Genomic DNA, 22,335 nt, shown 5'->3' with positions numbered 1-22,335 from the left:
TATTTTGGGTGGCAATCCTTAAAAAAGAAAAAAAAAAAAAAAAAAAAAAAAACATCCTTTTATGTCAGCAGCAATTGGAGATCAGTCTTTGGCCAATCTAGAGGTTTTGCCTTTCCAAGAAATCAGGGTTTGATGACCCTGAGAGTGAGAAAGGGTGGAGAATAAGGTACTAATATGGTGCCTGTTTGCAGAGTCGGAAATACAGGCTTGGTAAGTGCAGGAAGGCAGAGCAACCTGACCTCGGGGTGTTTGCAGTCAGCTGCTGGCCCGATCTGAGGTAGCGAACTTCAGCCCAACTGTCTGGCTCCAGGCCTCTGGGGCACCGATGACAGTCTTGTTCCTGAACCTGGTGTGCTACCTACGCTGGGAAACACTCTGGAGTGCTGCTTTGAGGCAGAGCAACACTCTCTAAGTGATGGTCCCCGAGAGCTGGCCCTGATTGCTAGCGAAGTTGTCTGACAAAAGGTGATTCTCCTTTGTGTCGCGCCTCCCAGGTGACGCAGGCCTTCAAGACTGCTTTGTGGTTTTTGGTCGGCTGAGTTGAATAATGCATCATCTTAGTGGTTTGTCTCCGAATCCACATTTGCTGCTGCCAGGGTAGTTCAAGGATTTGATACAGATGGCCGCCCTTTTTTACTTATTTGCTTATGTGTCTCTCCTGCATCTTAAAAGGGGGCTTCCCTAACGGTGTCAAGACTTGTATGTGTGTGAAATAAAAGAAATCACAGTGGTCTCTAATACCCACATCCTGAGTTTGATGCAAGGGGAGCCATCAGAGAGCTTCTGTTCCTGGCTGCCACCAGCCCTACCTTCAGCAGCTGCCATCTAGGGAGGAAGATAGAACTGCCTGGCTTAGTGCCCATAAGACTCTGTGTCCTATTTGGGGTTCTAGCTTAGCTATTGCCCTCAGAAAGGATACGATGGGAAGATAGTGGGGTACCAAATGGATCTTTAGTACTAAGACATCTTAGAAATACTAGCTGATGTCAGAAAACCCCGCCCACTGCTTTTGGAAGCTTTCTTAACCTATTTCTCTTCCGCCAGGTTAAGGCTTCTATGAGAAACAAACCAGAGGCTTGCAGAGGTCATCCAGGGTCCCCCAGCAGGCAGTTAGAACTGTGACACTCGGAATTCAGAGGGACTTCGAAGTCAAGTGACGAAAACCTGGGGCAAATGACTACAAAGTAAAGGAGCCTTTACTAAGTTCTCAGCTCTGTCATCCATGAAACCTACTTGACACAGTTTTGAGGCCCGAGCTCTACAGTTTCTTTGTATGAGAGCCTTATTAATGGAAGTCACTTTTGAATGCCCTGGGACTCAAGCTGTGCGATGCCGTTATGTTTGACCCTAACCTGGTCTAGCCTTTCAGTCAGCCTTGGCAGGCTTTCCCAGGGAAAGCCAGATAGTAAATGACTTGAGCTCCTGATCCATATGGTCTGTCTCTGTGGCTCAACCCTGCCTGGTAGTGTGAAAGCGCCAAATGCTCCAAATGAATGGAGCTAGTTGACACCCAGTAAAATGTGAAGGTCACTGAGATTTGGATTTCATATCCTTGTCATGGGCCACAGAATATTACTCTTCATTTGATTATTTTTCAACCACTTAAAAATGTAAAAATGTTAAAAAAAAAAAATCCTTCTTCGCTCCAGGGCCATACAAAGCAGGTTAGCCTGTGGCCCACACATCACTGACCCCTGCTTAAATGACCAACAAGCCTTTCAGCCCTATTACCCAGAGAGCCTTTAGCAGCTCATTACCACTTCCCCAGGAAGCCAGGCTAGTAATGGAGAACAGTTGGGCTAAGTGAGTTCTCAGGATGGTTCCATGCAATTAAGTTAATTATTCCTTTGATTAGTACCATGCTTAGTGGGTCCAGTTGGAGGCTGGAAGTGGAAGAGTGACTAACTCCCCTTAGTACCAGTTCTCTTGCCCTCCTTAAGGTCCAGTCCCTTTAACATGCACAAAGCCAGAGACGCAGCACTCTCCCTCTGCAGGATCCTCAGGGTCATGGCAGCCGGTGGGGCTACTCCAGGAGGAACAGGCTATGAGGAAGCTGGGTAGCTAGTGTCTCTTCCTGCACCTGCCCGCAGTGCCAAACACAACAGTCTGTTCCTTTTCTTCTGTAGCTGCATCTCGCTGGCTGCTGTTCATTGTTCAAGGAAGACACTGGATGCAGCTGCAAAGGATGGGCATGTTCTTCTGGCTTTCCTCTAGTCCTAGCGTCTGTGTCATACTGAAGGTTCTGTGTGTTTTCACTCAGAGATCTCTTTTGGGGAGCCTCATGTATGCTGAGAAAATAAGATGAGGGATGAGAAGTTTCAGATATGGGAAGAGAGGCAGCAAACCACTAGACAGTACGAGGCACCGAGACAGACTCCACCAGAGAACAGGGATGGAGGGGTGGTTGGAAGTGTGTGCTGAGCCGAGACTGCCCCAGACCCAAGTGCTCATCCTTAGAATCCTGAAGACAACAAGAGTTTGCTGTGGCCTCTGATCTTCAGAAGGCAGCATCTGAAACTTTTATCTCTTGCCTTTCACTTCCCGTTTGTAATAGTTCACAGGACTCATTTGCGTTGGCCTGATGTGAATAATATAAGGAAAACCAACAATTTAGATTAAAGAAAATCCCTCCATTATCTATGACCCTCCTCCCTGTTTAGGATAGTGACTGTGGTTTTCAGTGGGCTTCTGCTCCGTTCAAGCCTTCTGTTTAAATGTTGACAGCATGTGGCTTCAATCGGATATTTAGCAACTTGCTGATTTTTTTCCTTAAATAAATATTTTTATAAGTTTGCAAAAATATACAAAATTCAAATAAGAGATTGTTCTGATTTTCCTACTTTCCCATTTAATACTTTCATAGCCTTCATGAAAACACACTTTTCGTTGAAGTGATCCTTTTTCATTTGTAGGTCCAACTCTCAGCACCTGAACTCTCATGAGTGACAGCAAGGGTGGGGAGCTGCATCCTCCATCACAGAGAACAGGGACACATAGCATTCAAGGGTGGTGTCTGGGAACCTTTCCTTTGAGAGCGACAGATCAGCTTAGTTACCACACATTCATCTCATATGAATTACAGAAAACAGTCATATGTGTGCATCCCAAACATGGGCAAGAAACAACCTTGAAACGTGACCTAGTTACATATAACTACTTACAGCCACTTACATGACCCCATCACTGTCTGTGGCTTGTTAGCTAGTGTATAAAAACTGGTGCACATCCTTCCTTGCCAGGTGAACGCCTCTGGGTGGCCCGTTATTACCATCTGCACTCATTCTTCCTAAGACACGGTATAGAACCACTCCTCACACTTCCAAAAACGTCAGTGAATCCTGTTTACCTTGGGAGTTGTTGTGAATGCAGAGTCACACATGACCACTGGCCCTTGCTGGGTGGATGGGATGTGTCTTGAGTTCTCTCTCCAGTGGCAGGAATACTGCTTATAACTCTGGAAAGGAGCTGTAGACAATGGGAAACAGATAAACCCTAAGACTGCTCATGAAGTAGAGAACATGTGGACTTAGCAAAGAGGCCTGCGGGGGGTGGGGGGGTGGATCTCAAGCAAGAGGGAGATTGGATGGCATTAAAGGGGAAGGCCAGCCTGATCAATAAAGCTGTGCCCTCTTATGAGCATGATGAAGAGCCAAAGTTAGTTCTTCCTCCTCTGAGCCCTGAGCCAGTGGAGACTGGATACATGTGTCACACTGAGGTGAAAGTGTCTCCATCTCCCCCTGAGACAGTTGAGATAAAAGGAGACAAAAAGTAGCTAAAGATGAAGCCACACATCCCTCCTCACTTCTCCACCCTTGGTATTACCTTGGCTGCTGGGAGTCCTTCCAAGGCAGGGTGTGGTGAGGCCTGAAGCCGGAACTTCTGCACTTGGTCAACAGGCCTGTGCCGAGCCTCAGCAGAACACTTGAGGTCTGCTTTCTAAGTAACTCTAGAAAGCAAGCTTGGCTCCTAGCCCACCTCTAGAAACTTTTGCTTGCCTTCTGGTTCCTTCTACATGCCAATGTCCAGCCTCATTTCTCCCAGACAAAAACAATCATCGCTTTATGCCTGCTGCTATAGCCTCTGGGTTCACCTCTCTCAGAACCTGCAGAACCTGAAGACTGAAATCCAATTCTCTCTGTTAGGGTACCCCTAGCGCTTCATGCCTTTGTTACATTGTCCAGGTGCCTTGTCCTCTTCCATCTGTACCCCTGTCTCCTCCCCTAAGATTGAGTTCCTACAGGGCAAAGACCACATGGTGTTCATCTTTGTATCCCCAGTCCCTGAGTGGTGCTGCTTTTAAGCAAGCCATTTGTTCCCTATGCATGCTGGTGTGTTTAAATAAGGCGCTTCTAGCTACAGTGGGGAGAATGGAAACCAAGGCCATAGAGCAGAGGTGTGTTTGTGTAAGAGAGTTACTATACAGTGTGAACCAGGGCTGCCCTCCTCTGTGTGAGTAAACTGGCTATTTGATTCTTGCCAGGGCATCCAGCATGTAGAACAAGATGTGGTGAAGACTTTCTCAGGTGGAGCTGACTTGACAGATATGAGGAGTCAGAAAGTTTCATTCAGTACCCTTAGGGCTGTCAGCACTTCAGAGCTGTCAAGTATTTGGGGGTTCCCTCTCAGATTGGGATGTCCCTGTTGGGGGTAGAAAAAAGGACTCTTCAGAAAGGCTAAGACCTCCTAAGGTTCTGTCCACCAGAGAAAAGAGGTGCTGGCTTGAAAAGGAAAAAGGTACCAGACCTATACCTGCCCCCAGACGACTCTGGGTAAGCTGCCATCAGATGTTCCTTTTAGCCCTGGGTGGGGAGGGAACAAGCTGGATGGGAATGGCAGCCTCCAGCCTCTGAGAGGACCCACACAACATACCCTGCTTTGCTCAGAATAGAATTAGTTGCCATCAGATAAATGCTTTCTGTTGGTCTCCAGGGCTTTTTAAGAAAGGAAGCAAATTTAGACTAAAACTCATGTGACTCAAACAGAAATCCTTGGCCTTCCCAGAATACGGTGAAGGGGAAAGAAGACTCTGATGCTGACCAGAAGAGACATAAGAACTTCTGTGACTTGAACAGGGCATGGCCGGAACCCTCATTTCCTCAGAGATGAGATTCTTTCATCTCAGTGGCCTTGACAGATGGAACGGAATTTGGCCCTTCTGGGACCTTGCCTTTTGGGTAATTGTACTCACAGTTAGTAAACCCTGGGACTCTTTTTATTCACAGGACAGACTACACATCCATGCCCTGCCTCCATGTCACACTCACGTCAATTGAATGTGAGCCAAACAGCTACATAAGAAACATGGAATTCTTTGACGTTGGTAAAACCTGCACTGGAGAAAGGGAACCCTTGCAGCTGATCCTTAGATTTCAACCATGACTGCTTCTTGGGACTGGCCCAGTTGGTTGCAGTTTTTACTCTTCAGTGTGCTGGGAACTCTGTTTCCCAGGCCAAAGCCCTTCTGTTCTGTTCATTGTCTGTGCTAAACTCTATTGCCATACTAAGTTCCTGCAAATGCTGCCTTGTCTCTCAAGAACCTGTGGGTATCATGGACCAATGGCAGAAATGTCTCAGGGACAAGATACAGGTGTTGTATTTTACTAAGCGAGGATATTTTTCTTTAAAAAGTCAGTTACTAGGCTAGGTATATAGCATGGCTGTTAAGTGTTTACCCAACAACATGAGACCTTGGGTTCAATCCTCTGCACAGCATAAACTGTGTAGTATATGGCCACATGCCTGAAATCCCAGCAGTCAGAAGGTGGGAGCAGGAGAATCAGAAATTCAAAGCTGCAGCTTCAAGTACACAGAGAGTTTGAGTGCAGCTTGGACTACATGAAACCCTGTCTCAAAAAAAAAAAAAAAAAAAAGCCACTGTAATTGAACAGATGAAAACATTCTAGCCCTGAGGCAAAGGAAATACACCATGTAACAATATGAGGTAGGATTTTTATTACATTTTTATTTATTGGGGTGGGGGATATATATCTCAGCACACAAGTGAAAGTCAGAGGACAACTTGCAGTAGTCTGTTCTCTCCTTCTACCGTGTGGGGGCCAGAGATGGGCCTCAGGTCAGGCTTGGCAGCAGGGGTGTTTGTCCACTGAACCATCTCTCTAGCCCTGACGCATATTTTTTTATATTGACTTATTTTAGCTTGTTGGAATCATGTTTAATTATCATTTTTTTCTCATCTTGTTTATGTCAGAGTAGCTTCTGAGAATTACTAGATTCATGCATCATACCCAAATGGTATCTTTTGATGAGTAAGAAGATTGTGTGGAAAGAAGGGAAGCAGGTTTTTTTTTTCTTTTTGCATGTCATATTCCAAGTCACTCAAATCTGAGTGACAAAACACTCATTGTACAAACTGATCGTCATGCAGAACACTTCCTGCTGTTGCTGCAGTTGGGATGGTTACAATTTTTGCTACTATAAATGACTTTGGAATTGATACCCTTAAACAGAAACTGTAGAAGTCACTTAGGAATACAAACATATTCTTAAAATTACCAGGTTGAAGGAAAGTAACTTTTTGTGTTAATTCTTAAAACTAACTTTGATTATTGTGTTAAAAAATTAATATATGTTTACATTATAAACACTTTAAAACGAACAAGGAGAAAGTGGCCATTGGCCATGCACCGTCTAGTAATAACACTCTGTGCTGTACATATTAGAACCTTTGGCTTTCTGCATGTTTCCCAGAAAGGCTGGACTAATTGAGGTTTGCCCCATCAGGGAACACTACTATGCTGTTCTTCTTCTCAGCAAGTTAGGCTTGTGGCTTTGCTTTAATCTGTGTTAATGTTAGGTAACTTGGAAATGGCATTTCATTGTTTGATCTGCCTTTTTCCTTCTGTGTCTCCATCAGCTTTCAGACTTCTCTTTGCCAGGCCTGTGGAAAACAGATGCTACATGCCATCCCTGGAACCTCCAACACCATCAGCACAGACCCCTACCATGACCAACTATAACTGCTTTTTCCCTGTGAAGGTAGAATTATATACTATAAAATCCACCATTTTTAGTATACAGGTGCACAAACTCTACACATAGTCATACGATCACTACCATGGTCAAAATATAGAATTGTTGTATCACCTGATAAAATCCATGTGTGCTCCTTGGTAACTAGACCTTCTTACTTGTCCTCAGCCCCTAGTAAGTCACTAATGAACATATGCATACAGGGGCAAAAGTCAAGTTAAGGTGTCATTCTTTGGGCACCCTCTACCTTGTCTGTTGAAGCAGGTTTTTCCCTGGGACCAGAGTCACCAATTTGGCTAGAGGAGCTGTCCAGTGAGCCCCAACGATCTTCCTGTCTCCCCCTCCCAGCACTGGGATTACAAGCACGTGCCATCATGCCTGGCTTTTAATGTGGGTTCTGGGAATCAGGCTTAGATTCTCATGCTTGCATGGAAACAATCTACCAACTGAGCCATCTCCCTAGCCTGCTTTTTGCCCATTTCTTAATTGTGTTATTTGGCTTCCTGGTACAAAGTTTGAAAGTTTCTTTTAATATTTTAACTAGAACCTCTATCAGATGTATGGCAGTACAGATAATTTGACTCATTCTTTCATTCTCTTATTCTTTCTGGATCTTCTTCTTTTTTAAATAAGTTTTTAATTTTGAAGCAGTCCAATTTATCAAATGTTATCCTTATATTATCATATCTAAGAGTTTTCTGTTGTTCATTTTGTTTTTACCAGTCTTGGTCTTAAACTCGAGCCTCCTGCCTCCACTTCCCAAGTGCTGGGATCACAGGCATGTTCCTCTAACTCCTGGCATGAGAAATCTTTGACTAACCTAGAATCACAGATTTTCTTCTGGAAGTTTTATAGCTTCGGAATTTACTTCTGCTTTCTTCTTTCTTTATAAACACATTTCCAGGCCCAGCCCAGAAGTTTGTTTTGGAAAACAGTTCCGTCAGCAGAGCTGGACACACCTGAGCAGATTTGGGGTACAGTCAGCCCTGGGAACCTTGCCAGGCACAGTGCCCTCCAGGAGCCATCTGCAGAGAAGTGTGCACTTCACAAATTACCTCGGCAGTGGCTTGTCAGCAGATCTTCTCTGCCTTAAGCCTTGGCATAAAACTGAAGATTGTATCGTTTGAAACAGGGAACAGAATGATAAGAGAAAAACCTCTCAACTTTGTAGATAAATCCTCCTGACTATCGCAGAGCGGGATGGTGAGTGGTGCCAGGCAAACTCCCATGTCAATGACTCACTCAATCATGCTTTAATCTCATAACTGAGCAGCTTTAAAAACTACAGTCAACAAGGCAGCTTATGGGTTACAATTGCCATTGGAACTAGGTTTTTCTCTGAACAGCTGGACTGCAGTGTGGTGGGAAGAAAGCCTGCTGTGGGTGAGAGGCCAAAGACTGCTTGCCTGGGAAGGATGTGCAATTAATGTTTGATAGAGACCTGTGAAGTGACCACCCTCAGCCATGGGAAAGTACACTGCGGCGAAAGCCATCAGAAGGCACTGATCATGCAGATCAGTCACTGGGCTCACAGGGCATAACAGGGGAGGCAGAAGATTCCAGTTCCAGTCAGGGAGGGCCAGTGAGGAGAACAGGTTGGGAATGGCTCCTCCAAACAAACCCAGGCAGATCCGTGCTGTAATTTGCTAACTTTTAAAATGTGGCTGTGTCACAGGGGAGTTATAACCGGGCTGTTGAGGTCCTCACTGGGCTGTCCCCAGGCATAGACATTCTCTTGCTGTCAGTGTGGAAGCTGCTACCCACAGGAGGGATGGAGTAAGACTTTGGTTTCAGAGCCCCATCTCTGGTAGCTCTGTAGAGACCCAACTGGACAGGCTCAAGATAGGACATCAGAAAAGGCATTTAGAAAGTTGCAGAGGTCATCAGATGTCAGACCATAGCTGACAGGAAGATTCAGGTGAGAGATTCAGGGAGTCATCAGGAAACCCATAAGTTTCTGCCTGCATAGCAGGGGCATATGGTACTGTCAGGAAAGGCAACCTGCCAGAGGGAACAAGCAGGCATCTGCTGGATGATAAGACCATGAAAACTTTCTGGCCCGTCTTTGTTTCTGTTTCTGTTCCAGTGAAAGATGTGGGAGGTCATCATCCCTGAAGGCTCTCTACTTTCCTCTCCTGCTAGACTAGCAAGACTACCAAGCAAATCTAGATGAGGCCACTGTGAGCTGCCAAGGTACTTAGGATGGAGCAGGGTGACACTGTAGCAGAGTACCCCACTCCCTGCAGTGGGCCCAGTTGCTTACTGTGGGACTGGGAGCACCAGCCAGCAGTTCTATTGGTCCTAGCCCACTCCCCTCCTTCCTTACCTTCTCACTCACTCTTCCCAGCTGAGTTTTTTCTCACTTGTTACAGAGAGAGAGAGAGAGAGAGAGAGAGAGAGAGAGAGAAGAAAAAGTGAATTCACTCCCAGGTCTTTTGAAACCCAGTGTGTCAGTGATGGATGAGGCTGTATTCTCTAACTTCAAAGGAGAAAAACTAAGTAGAGTGAATACTGGCTGGGGGGTGGTGGAAAAGTCCCAGGGAGCAGGAGACACAGGAGTGACCCTGCCATCATGAGGAGCGCCCCCATCCCACCCCTGCTGGTGCCATGCAGAAGTACAGACAATGCCACTTTCAGTAAATCATGACGGACCCTGAATGCCCAGTTTTGTCCTGTTCTCAATGGGCCGTGGGCATATTGCTTAAGATATAGCCACCATTTGTGCTCAGTTCCCAGCTACTCAAAGGCTCGACATTGAGTGCTCTCTCAATTGTATAATGGAGTCTTTGCATAAGTGATTTGAGGGGAGGTTTTTTTTTTTTTTCCAGATTTCCATAACTAATCATAGTAGAAGTGACCTCGAGTGTAGTGCAGACCATTGTCCCTCATCACCCCTGCAGCCTTTGAATTGTGCTGAGCTTCAGGGGTATCCAGGCAGTACCTAATTCAATCACTCATCTGACCCCTGCCCTCTTTGATATTGGCCACTCCTCTGAGCTCAGTTGCTGGGGGGGGGGTGTCTCCCACAAGCCTGGGTTCTCAGCCCTTCCTCCACCCCATCCCTATCCCCACCCTGCCCCCCACCACCACCCCAGCTCAAAGAATCCAGTACTTCAGGGCTACTTGTTCTTATGAGGCTGCACTTGTGGAGATGCCTATGTGAAGCACCCTGTAGCAGTCCCATGCTGGAGTCTTGGGAACACAGGGAAGGAAAAACCTGGGGTCATTTAAGGGCTCGTGTGGTCATTTTCTTAATCATCTATGACCAGCAAGTGCCTTGTTTTCAGTAAAGCTCGGAAGTTTCCTTGGCTCTTTATCAATCATAACAAACAGCTAGAATTTATTGAGAGCCTTCCGTTTGCCAAGTGCTTTCACATGCTACCTTCCTTCACACTCAAGCCCCATACCCATTTTTGCAGCCGAGGACCAAGGCTGGAGGTCGAGGAACTGTCAGAGCACACTCTGTGCAGGACTACAGAAGCATCTTCTGCCACTATTCCCTTTCTCTCGTCAGGTGTGGATACCATGGTTTATACTCTACAGACTTTAAAAATGGACTAAGTCCGTAATATAGAACAACTCTGAAAAACTAGAGTGCTATGTGAGTGTATTTATAAAACATTCTTGAAATGACAAAATTCCAAAGAAGGAGACCAAGTGCATAGTTTCTGGATGTTAGAGTTCATGGGTCCAGGAAGGAGGCCCATGTCCTGGGACCATCTGTGTCTGAATGGCAGTAGCAGCTCTAGGGATCCAACCATGTGTGCAGAGTGGCCCAGATCTGGACACGTCATGCCAACATCAGTTTCCTGGGCTAGACCCATGTAAGATGGACCCTTTGCTGGAAACTGAGGGACATAAAGACTTTCCGGCTCATTTTTGTTTCTGTTGCCTCCCTTTAAGTACCCCAGAACAAAAGTGCTGCTTAATCCCATTGTGTGGGATGCTAGTACTAACCCATGGGAGATGACCGCATCCTTAGGTCAAGAGCCACACCTTGCAGTGTGCAGGACCTAGGAAGGGAGGGGACCCGAGCAGAGAAACCAGGTTTGAATGCCAGTCAGATGGGAGCTGAGACTAGTTCTCTTTTTATGGAGAAGTGCTAAACTAGGGGTTGGACCCTTGTACTCTAACCTCGGGGCTATAGTTGGGGACCCAGAGCAAGTTTCTTAAATGTTGTGACCTTCTCACTTCCTAGCTGTCAGGTGTCTGTGTCAGCTATGCCCATCTCCAGAGGCCAGTAAGAGAATTCAGGAGGAGCCTGTGAAATTGACCAGCAGATAAGCCTGATGACCTGAGTTTGATCTCTGGGACTTACATGGTAAAGAGAGAACTGACTTCACCAAATCTACACATGTGTGTAACTGAAAACACACACACACAAATAATTTTTTTTTTCAATAAAAGGGAGAGTCTAGCAGGAATAAACCCTGCCAAACCTTTTTTTAAAAAATTATTTGTTTAAAGTTACAGATGGTTGTGAGCTTCCCAAGATGAGTGCTGCCAACTAAACTTGGGTCCTCTGGAGGAAGAGCAAATTCTTTTAACCTCTAAGCCATCCCTCCAGCCCCAGCCTACCTCACTCGCACAGAAAGCTATCTTGAGCTCAGTCTTGATCATTTGTGTTTCGTCATGAGAATCTGTCTAGTCCCATGTCTAAGTCTTCACAGTGAAGTCAGATCTTTCCAACAGATAGCCAGGCAGCAGTTAGTATTATTTTTTTTTTTCTGGAGTTGGTGATTTATTTCTTCATTGTTACTCACTACTTTGCTGAAGATTTGGGGATAAACTGATAGGTATAACCCAAGTGGTCTCTACCTATATTTGTTTCTTTTCTGTGACAAAACACTATGACCAAGAGAACTTTAAATGAGAGTTACAGTCTGTATTATGGAGCAGGGGCATGGCATCAGGAACATGGGAGAGCTCACATCTTGATCCACAAGCATAAGGCAGGTGAGGGGAGAACACTGGGAGTAGCACCAGTCTTTTGAGACCTCAAAGCCTGCCCCCAGTGACATATCCCTTCCAACAGGCCATACCTCAATCCTTCCCAAACTGTGACACCAACTAGGAACCAAGTATTCAAAAATATATTGGGGTTCTTGTTTGAATCACTATATTACCTGAGACTGCTAAAGGGCTTGGTGCTTTCTGTTCCCTGGAATCTCTCCCATCACGTCTTTCAGAACTTAGGGTAGGCCTGTTCCATGTAGGCCCCTCTACCAGATCCATCTCTGAGCTCCCACAGTGTAGAATCCTGTGACTGAGCCCTCTCTGCTAGCTTTTTCTCCAAAGTGCACATAATGCCTACATAGTGACCAGTGCCACAGACTATATACTTTGGTCCATGCTCTAAGAAATTGAAGTTGGACACAGGAATCACCAGCCCATTTCTTTGGGGAATAGTAGTGCTAATCTTAGTATTGGTTGTTTTATTTCTTTTTCTTGGTTTCTGTCAGGCAGTATGTTGACCAGCTGACAAACATTTCTTATTTCAATTTTTTGCATCCTCTTGGCATCAGTTCTGGTCTCATCACTTGTTATTACTACAGCCTAAGCCACATTAGCTGGAAGGCAGACATTGAATGGAGAAGTAGAGCCTGCATGCCTGTGTCTCTCACACACAGATGTACATACCTGGCCCCGCCAGTCTTCACATTGTACCCTGCCTCTTACAGGGTATGTGATGGCACCCTTCCCACAGCACAGCCTCAGCCAGCCCCCGACTCTGTCTGGGCCAGTGTGTTTATCCATCCCTGGGGGCTTCATGTCCCAAATACAAGGGCATGGAAAGAGGCCCTTTTTGCTAGTGATCCTCAACAAGGTTGGCATCTGGATGCCATCTCCTGTTCTCTGCCTGCCTGAATTTAGAGACTGAGAGGTTGTACCTATGGGAGAAGACAGTGAGGGAGAAATGCAGACTTTAGAGCCAGGTGGGTATGGGTCTGTATACCAGTTGACCAAATGCTGATTTGTCTTTAAGTAGCCAGGTTACTTTTACCTCCCCTAGCATCCATTTTGAACTCCTTTAAATAGTGGTGATTGTAACTGGACATTTGACCCTCTTGGCATCATTTCAGCTGCACAAGGAGCCTGACTCCAGTTTCTCTTTTCAGATACCCACCTGGCCTTGTTTAATGTGTTTTTATTTTATATAATCTTTGTGGCACTTACCCAAGATTGGGTAAGCCCTAAGTTGGGACTTCTATATCAGAAGTAGGCTGGTTGGGATGGGATAATAGCTGTGCAGATACACAGTGGAGACACATTCCAGCGAGGGTAAATGGGCAGTATTCTTGCGTTTGGACTGTCTGTGCCAGCCCAGGCTATGCTTTAACAGGTCATTGTGGCCTCTTCCTTGCCCAGACACCAATTAATGGCTCGAGCCAAGGTGCTGCCTGGGCTGCCGCCATGGCGAGGCATATCTGCCAGCCCAGCCGGGCCTTCTTAAATTGGTTTTGAGATTTGAGGAAGGGGTGAGAGTTTATTTGGCTGCTTGTTTGTTTGGGTAGTTTATTAATATTTTGTTGTTTGTTTGTTTTTGAAACAAGGTTTCACTGTGTAGCCCAGCCTGGCCTCAAACCTATTCTTTTGCTTCAGCCTCTAGAGTGCCAGGGTTAGAGGCATGTATCACCACCATAAGAGGAAGCCTTTTGCTTTTGAATAGTGTAATTCAGCTAGGAGTATATAATGCTGCCTTAGGCTGAAGCAGCCCTAGAGACCAATCACCAAGGAAGAAGAATGGGACTACCATGTGACAGAGGAGCCTGTGCCTGCCATGCCACCTGTGCAGAGCGGTCAGACTCCACTGAAGTGTGAAGCCTAGGTCTCCTCTTAAATTCCCCCATAAAGGCCCAGAGAGAAGCAGTTGTTTCCCCAATGCTGCTCAAGTTAAAAAACTGAAGCCTGTTTGGGCCGTGGTGGCACATGCCTGTCATACAAGTGCTCAGAAGGCAGAGGCAGGTGAACCTCTGTGAGTTCAAAGCTAGCCTAGTCTACAGTATGTTAAGGCCTGCCAGGGCTGCATAGTGAGACCATTTCTAAAACAGAAAAATGAACCTGAACCCTACAGTTGTAGAAATTACTCAGATTTCAGTTATTTCTTTTGGACTAATTGAACAAGCTTGTGCCAGTATGTTGTGTTTCTTACGTGAAGCTCTGCACATTAGCAAGGCTGTCCTGCAGGCCTCACCACTACAGGATCACCATTGTGGATAGGTTATAGCTGTTGGCCTGTGGTTTTCCTCATTTAATTTTCACAACAACCTCAGAAGTGCTGTCATTATCTCTTTAATTATTCAGTCAGAAAATGAGGTACAACGAGGTAAAAGAAGGAAGGTCATATAACTATTAGGAAGTAAAGTTGGGATTCAAAGCTGAGTGACCTGGAGAGGCCAGGTCACTTCTGGTCTAGCCTTCTTGAGTTGTAAGGAAGTGTGAAGCCTTTGGAATACTTCAAAGAGAAAGAAAGTTAGACTGGGAGAAGGATCTAGACTAGAATAGATTTAGGCTTGCTCTATCTCCTGAATTGTAGCTTTGGCGCCCCCATAAAGACTGACTGTTATGTAGTATGGAGTTAGAGGGAACACAAATTTCTGCTTAACAAAGTGGCTCCTAAGATGATTGTAAATTTACCTTGTTAACATTCAGTAGTATATATAGTGTCTTTTTAAATTTTACCCTAATTTATTTTGTGTGCACGTATATATGTGAGTGAGTACACACATAGCACAGCACAGATGTGGAAATAAAAGAGCAGTTTCTGGGAGTCAGTTCTCTCCTCCAACCGTGTACGTCCCTGGAATCAAACTCTGGTCAGCGGCTGGCAGCAGGAGCCTTTCCGCTGGTCTCCATATGCAGTTTCTTAAAGGCCAAAATTATCCAAAGGTTTTTCTCACCACAGATGATTCTTACAGTTCGCAAGGCCAGTAGAATGTCTTTATTTCCTTGCTGGATCCTGGCCTTTGCTGTTACCCTCCATAAACCTCTTAAATTTTGTTTACTGTTTACATCTCCTCTGAGCTATAATACTTGTGATGTCTTTAAATTTTACAACCCCCATGTGGTCCCTGGTTTTCATCACAGGTAGGGCAACACCTCTTAGGTAATGTTGTTCTATAAGAAAGAAGGTACAAACACTGGTAACAACCTGGGTAGAAATAGCAATTTCAGGTAGCCTTCACCTCCTGGACATTCACTGGGGAGAGCTCTGAACAATGTAGTAAGCCGTTGTAAGATTGGTGGACACTGCATGGCCAAATGATGGCGCAGTGGCTCTCATGCCAGGAAGTGCCCCAAAACCCCTGGAGCAGGGAGCGGGCAATAGAGGAGGGGCAGATGGGTGGCCCCAAGACCCAAAGGGGCCTAAGATGGCAATATTGTCATTTTGAATATGTTGTGCAGGTACTTGGCCCTCTGGGAGGGAGGAAGCCAATTAGCATCAAGTTATGAACCTTGACAACTGTTTTTTCTTACATAAGACAGCTTAGGCAGAGAAAGTGTAACTGCCACTTGGTCCTCATTAAAACATCTCAAGGGGTACATACAGATTCTTCTAGAAACGCTGATCTATTCTCCCAACAGATACAGCAGAAATGGTTATAGATGTTTTCCTCCATTAGACCTAAAAAAAAAAAAAAAAAAAATCCACATTCCTTCAGGAAACAAACCTCAGGACAGCCACAGAGGAACTGGGCTCCATGGTATAGGAGGGGCATCTAAGGCCCCAAAGCCCACCTCTACCCAGACTCAGGGAGAGAAAGGGCAAGCCAAAGTTGCTGGCTCTCAGCTTGGCTTACATAACTCCTGACTGCTCAAGTCCCTGGAAACTGAGGCCAATTCCCTGGAAGATCATTCTGTTCTCTCTTGTTTGTTCAAGAAGAGAGCCAGCCTGATCACTGGCTCTGAAGACTGTGTGAGAATGTCCTGTTTCCTTCTTCCACGAACTGAGTGCCTGCCATTATGGCTATCGTTTAGTCAGTTTCTGCTTGAACCTCCCTGGATCTCATAGTTCGACATACGTTTGGCTTGTATTTTAATAAACTGTACATATCTTATGTGTACCCTCCTCTGTTTCCAAAAGGAATTTATGGACTTGCAGCAAAGGAAATAAGCAATAAAGTGAGCCCATTAGGAAGACAGGAATGAGAAACAAGGAAAGGAGACAGAAGGAATGTGAGCTCCCCAATATCTGTGAGTAGGCATCGGTACCCCGAAGGCAGAAGCAGTCCTACTTCAGAGAGTTGAAGGGGAAGGCAATGCGGGAAATTTTTTCAATGACGAACTTCCCTGAAAGCTGAAAGATGTCTTTCCTTTTCACATGAGGCTTGATGTTAGGGACGTTATGTACACGTGCAGCGATGAAAAAAGATTTTAGAGGCTGTGTCTTAAGGTAAGCTTGGTGAGGGGAGGAATCTGACTAAGTCACCCTCAAGGAAGGCTATGCTGTCTGGGAAGATTAGCTTTCCTAGAGCCTCACTGTGCTCCAGGGAAAGTTAGAGCATCACTGTGGATGCAGTTCAGTCAGAAGAGTGCTGGTACACCAAACGTGCACCAAGTTCTGGGCCACACAGACTGAGCATAGGGCATGCCTGTAATTATATCACTCAAGAGGTGGAAACGGAAGGATCAAAAGCACAAGATAGACCAAACACTGCTATATATAAGCCAGTTTAAGGCTATCCTGGACTACTTGAGACCCTGTCTATAAACAAATGAATAAATAAATAAAAATAAATAGGTAATACTTTTTAGGGTAGCAGCCATTTTCAGGTAGGGGATCTCTGCTGCTCACAGCAAAAACACAAGGTTTAGAGTAGGTAGGTAGATTCAGAACAGGAACATCTATGTGCCAAGACACCTATACAGTGTCTTTCCTCCACAGTCAGCACCGGCACCAGCCTATGCCAGTAGCTCTGGCAGCATCAGTGCCCAAACAATGGCTGAGCTGAGGCTCCAGCTGCAAGAGGAAATAGTTCTTTCTGTCATTGCCTGTTCTGAGGAGGGTGTGCAGGTGGTGGCAGCCTCCTCATCCTGCTTCATGTGGCATATGCAGATTTGCTTATTAGACCTTGCATTTACTCATTGTCACTTTGATTGAGAATTGGAGAGGCAAATGGGGCCCAGTGTCTAGGTGGAGGCTGACTGGAAGCCTCTGGGACCCCAGGGACTGTTAATCTGCTAGAGAGCCTAAGAAGGAAAACAGGCTCTTCTACTTGGGTCTCACCAGCGATGGAGACAGAAGGCCACAGGGGACAGTGGTTAAGTAGAGCCCTACTGCCCTGGTCTTACTATGGTGAATGAAAAAGTGACCCTTAGCCAGGAGGCCAGGACAACCACTACTGTTTTGCTGGCTGGTTCCTCCTGAATGAGCAGCCTTCCCTGGGGACAAACCTTAGCTCTAAGACAGACATGGCTTCTTCTGAGCAAGTCAAACCTCAACATCGAAGAATCCTTGTCTTGTCGGTTTTAGCCTTAACAAGAATAGAACAAGCTTCTGGAACAAGACACGGTGGAGTCAGGAGAAGTGGCCTTAAGTGAAAACACAGCTGTGGGGTTTACAGACTGTGCTGCAGGGAGGCGTCATCCAGTGGGAGCGGCCAGCCTCGCTATAGACTTTCCAGCACTAATGAATCGGGAACTCCATGCTGAACAGGGTTTGGTTGGAGGGTCCCTGTGCCAGCAGATGGATGTATTTTTCTTGAAAGACCAAGGTGCCAGAACTCTTCATGATTACGTTACTGGAGCGAGGTCCTTTTTTGTGGTTTGTGAAGTTGAGCGTCAGGACTGCAGGATTCTCTTGCTCTTTTTTACTCTTATTTTTTCCAGGTCAGAACCAGAGCTTGGATCAGGGAGGAAAATCCTGCTGAATGAGCAAGTTCTTTCTTAAAAAGCTCTTCAAGTCCAAAAAGACTTCAGTGGACTTAGGAGAAAGAAATTTAATACATTGCCATAGAATCGCTGTTAACCAAGTTAAAGCAAAGCCCACAGCATCTTTGTCTTATAAAAGAAAGCAAAGAGGAGATGGAAAAAAGAAATAATGCTTAGGAAATCCAAACCAAACAATGAAGACTAACGAAGGAAAACTAAAGATCACTTCAAAGAATGTGAAGATTCCCTTGTAATAAGATTTTTCAATTTTAAAACCTAAGCTTCAGGTGGGAGGGACTTTTCTGTTCATTTCAAGTATGTGGTAAATGGCATTCCCCAAATATTGGCCCTGTGTAGGATTGGCTACCTTCCATGTAAGGAGCAAGATACCCTGCAAGACCCAGGAATTGTGGGTGAGCATCAGCCATGGGAAGCTGAGAGGCTTCCCACACTGCTCCTTGACCTAAGCTTGACCCTGAGTCCTAATAGCTAGCAAATTGAAGCAAGCTCAGCCTCCCGGAGAACAAGGGGGGCTGAGCTAGAGCAGTCACAGCCAGAAAACTATGCTCAACTTTCACTGTTGACCTCTATCTTTACATCCCTGTGAGGGAACCCTTGAGTTGGGCTTCCAAAGCGCCTACCCAGACCATTTAGGGCTTCAAGTACCTTCAGGGCCCACACAGAAGTCCTGGTGCCCATTTGAGTTCATTTTGCAGCCATTGTGGACAAGACAGGGAATTCCTTGATTTTTTAAATATTATCTTTGTGAGTGTGTATGTACACATGCATATGCACAAGTGAACCCATGAAATGGTGCACATGTGTCAGCTCTTTCCTCCCACCATGTGGATTTCCAGAATTGAAGTCAGCTCCTCAGACTTGAAACAAGCTTTTGCCCAAGGTCAGACTAGTAGTTTTTTTTAAAGCACTGAGCTTCTATCTTCCTTAGTTGATGGGGTTTAAAAACCAGCTGCCTGGAATAATGTTCTCTGGGTTAGGCCCTTTGGGAGGAGAGCTGTGTGCCTGCGCTGTGTAAGACTGACTTGTTCACTACCCAGGGGACACCTGCCATGCACACTGCTGCCCCTCCAGGTTCATTCCATCACTTCAGTTGGTTATTTTTACGAATGTGATTAGATCCACTGACTTCACTGGACTGAGATCCAGAGTAAGGCCCAGTGCCTTAGTGATCATAGGAAACACTGGCCTCCTAACCTCCTACTTAGCCTTGGATGGATATTCATTCTTTCCTAAGGTTTTGCTGAAGTCTCCTCCCAAAGTGGTGGGATCTGAGACTCTAAAGGAAGCCCTATATTTCCTCAGCCATCTAGTCTTATGGCTCCCCTGTAGCCACCTACTGGGAGGGTACCCTGCTGGTCTTCCTTGCCACTACATTTAAAACCCAAGAGGATCAACAACCCCAGGAAGGCTGACACCCCACCTTCCCAAAGTCTATAGAAACTTTCTCCTCCTCTCCCAAGGGTTCCAGCCTTTATCTCAGCCTTGGTCCTATGTCCAGAGGCCTTGTCCATACCCATCAGGAAGCCTGGATAATGGAGTGTTAATCAGAAGTCTTATGTTCTGCTGCCCACAGCCTGCTCCTCCTATGTGGTCTCAGCCTAAGTTTCTGGAAATTAAAGGCTCTTTCATTTTCTTCCTCCCTCCCTTTCTTCCTTCCTTTTCTTTTCTTTTTTCTTTTTCTTTTTGTTTTTTTCTTTTTCTTCTTTTTTGAGTCAGGGTCTCTTTATATAGACCAGGCTGGCCTCAAATTCACAGAAATATGTCTGCCTCTGCTTGCTAAGTGCTGGGATTAAAGTGTAGTGGGTACCACACTTGGCAGCTCTTCCATTTTCTACCTAAAGAAGACTTGCTTGTCCTTTGTTGAGGTGATAGTCTTGCCTCTCCCTAGGCCCCTTTAAAACCTTATTGCTGTGGCAGAGGCCTAGAGAGCAGCCTTGTGAATGCCTGGAGGCCTTCACCTCCTCCCCCCTCACTCAGTACCAGGAATGTTGTACAGCTAGAGACGTTGTCCACCAAGGAGCCCATCCCTTCGAGAGGACTGACCAGCAGTTAGTGCCTCTGTTGCATGTAGTAGCTCCATTAGGAGTGACTGCAGTCCTGCAGACTCCCCACTGAGCCCCTGCAGGGCTTCATTCTGGGCCCTGGGCTGTCAGTGATGGCAGCAACTCTCTTCTGTCTAGGCTTGCTGTGGGTGGGTTTCTCTTCAGGGTGTTGACAAGATAGGAGCACTTTCTTGCTTCCCAGGGATTTGGGTCCCTAGTTTCATTAGACCTGGTCTTTGTTGAGTGTCTCTGCCTGGATGTCTTCTGCTGTAGGTCTCTTGTCCTGTTTCCCTTGGGAATTCCTCTGCTTGCTCTCTGGCTGGGAGGTACTGGCGCAGCTGCACTGGCCTTTATGTACACCCTCTCTTAGCTTGTGGGCCTCAGCTACATCACACATCCCTTCCCAAGCCTGTTCCTAGGACAAGACACTATTGATATGGATATCTGATCAGCAACTTAAAGGACCATGGGCCTCCCTTAACACTGTTAGGCCTAGTCTGCCTCTAGAGATTGGGTCTGCTTTCCCCTGGAGCCCCTGGGTGATATCTCATTAGGAAGAAGGAAATGACTGCCTCTATGAAGGAAGTACTGCCTCTATGTCTGCTACAGGGATCAGTGTGCTCACTTAGTCATACTGAACTTCACACTTGTAGGCACCTGCATATCTGTAGACAAAGCTAATGGCTTGGGTTCTCTGAGAAACAGTGTATCACTATTCTGGGTGAAGTCTAGAGCTTCCTAGAGGGCAGTCTCCAGCCTGTCCCACCTCTACTTCTCAACTCCTTGGCTTTTCTTTGAATATTTTAATTACCTGCCCATCTCTAAGGTCACACATAGTCTGCTGTCTGGCTACAGCTCCTGGTCCTCCTACCTCTCTAGAATTCACAAACATCTAGGGGACCAGAACAGCCCAGTGCTTTGCAGTGCAGTGCAGACTTCAGTTCTACTTCTTACTGGCCAGTGCTGGCTAATACTTACCAAATCTCTCAAACACAGGGTAATATGAGAATTTAACAACATCACATAAGAGATGCTTAGAACAGATGTACTTAATAAATATTAGTTTAGTTTCATACACAACATCTGTCACTCAGACCCTCCGCTTTCTTTCAGTTGGACTTCGCTTTTCTTTCATGTGTGTTGGCCTTACATTCCATGGTCCATCTGTGCCCATCTGTTGCCATATCATACTGCCCCTCCCTTGCCCATTATTTGCCCCCCTCAAACCTTTCAGGAAAGGTCCCACTTTGAACCAAGTTGGCTTTCTTCTTCACGCTAACGTCAAGGTTGCAGAGGGTTGCTCATTAATCGCAGCTCCTGAGTGCTCCCAGCAGTCTTCATGCTCGGCCGCATCCGGTTCTTTGTCTTGTCCTCCAAAGAAGCAGCTTTGACCGCCATGCTTTCCTCAGACTTCTGTTCCTCTCACCAAACTTTCTATTCTTTGCAGATAATTTGGCTCCTAGTTCTCAGGGAAGAGGAATGACTGAAAAGTAGAAGCCATACTAGAATATTCTAAATCCTCCTTGCCTGGTCTACAGATCTGTCTGCGTGCCTGCACACCCTTTCCATCTTCTGCAGTAGAGGAGGGCTCTTTCACTGTGTGCTGGACTCCAGTCCCTGGTGATCTCAGAAAGAACCACTCTCTGCTTCATCTCTTTTGTGCCTCCCTCTCCTGCTGTAGTCACTCTACTTAAAAGGTCATCGTCACTCTTTGATGTACTCCCTTACCCCTCACCTTACTGTGCATTCTCTGGTGCCTCTTCCCTGCAACTGTCTAAGTGCCACACACAGCCCCATTTCCTGCCTTCTCACTCCTTAGTCCGTCTCCTACCCACCTCTGCCCCCAGCGCTCCCTGCAGAAGCCATTCTTCCAGATGCAGTGGGGCTCCTTTTTGGGACACATACTTCTCTCCTATGAGACCTTTTAGGAGAGTGTAACAAACTGGCATGGCTGTTCCTTCCTTGAGCCATATTTCCCTCTAGCTTCTTTTAAGACATAAATCAAGGCCCATTGCCACCCCTTCATAGTCTCTGCTCCCAGCTCTCTCATGGAGGTGTTTCTCTGGACTTCACTAGGATTCTCTTCTCTCTAGATACACTCTCAAGACAGTCTCATCCACTTCAGTAAACTGTCATCTTGTCAGTTGAAGCCTGCAGATACAGCTGGAAAGCTCAGGACCACACACACGGCAGCCTTCTGGCCATCCCCACTGAAAACAAAATCAGCAGCTCCAAGTGGGACCCAGACTCTTCTCCCAAGCTTACCATCCCTCATCGCTTGGGGGAGTAACCTCACCATCTGCACCGCTGTCTGAGGCAGAGAATCTCTAACAGTGTCTGTGACACCTCCCTTCCCCCTTCATATCCAGAACAGCAAAGTCACACCATACTGGCAACAGGCAAAGATGGG

At 46.0% G+C, this 22,335-nt stretch overlaps 1 protein-coding gene across 4 annotated transcripts in view; it reads left to right on the top strand.

Annotated features, from left to right (window-relative positions):
- The window catches only part of Dis3l2 (DIS3 like 3'-5' exoribonuclease 2), a 320,053-nt gene that overhangs the window by 261,265 nt on the left and 36,453 nt on the right, over nucleotides 1-22,335 (top strand). The window lies entirely within an intron of this gene.

This window comes from Psammomys obesus, unplaced genomic scaffold (assembly GCF_907164565.1).
Source record: "Psammomys obesus unplaced genomic scaffold, mPsaObe1.curated_primary_1811, whole genome shotgun sequence".
Taxonomy (NCBI): Eukaryota; Metazoa; Chordata; class Mammalia; order Rodentia; family Muridae; genus Psammomys; species Psammomys obesus.
The sequence above is the reverse complement of the archived record's forward strand: the minus strand, read 5'-3'. Positions and strand labels throughout refer to the sequence as shown.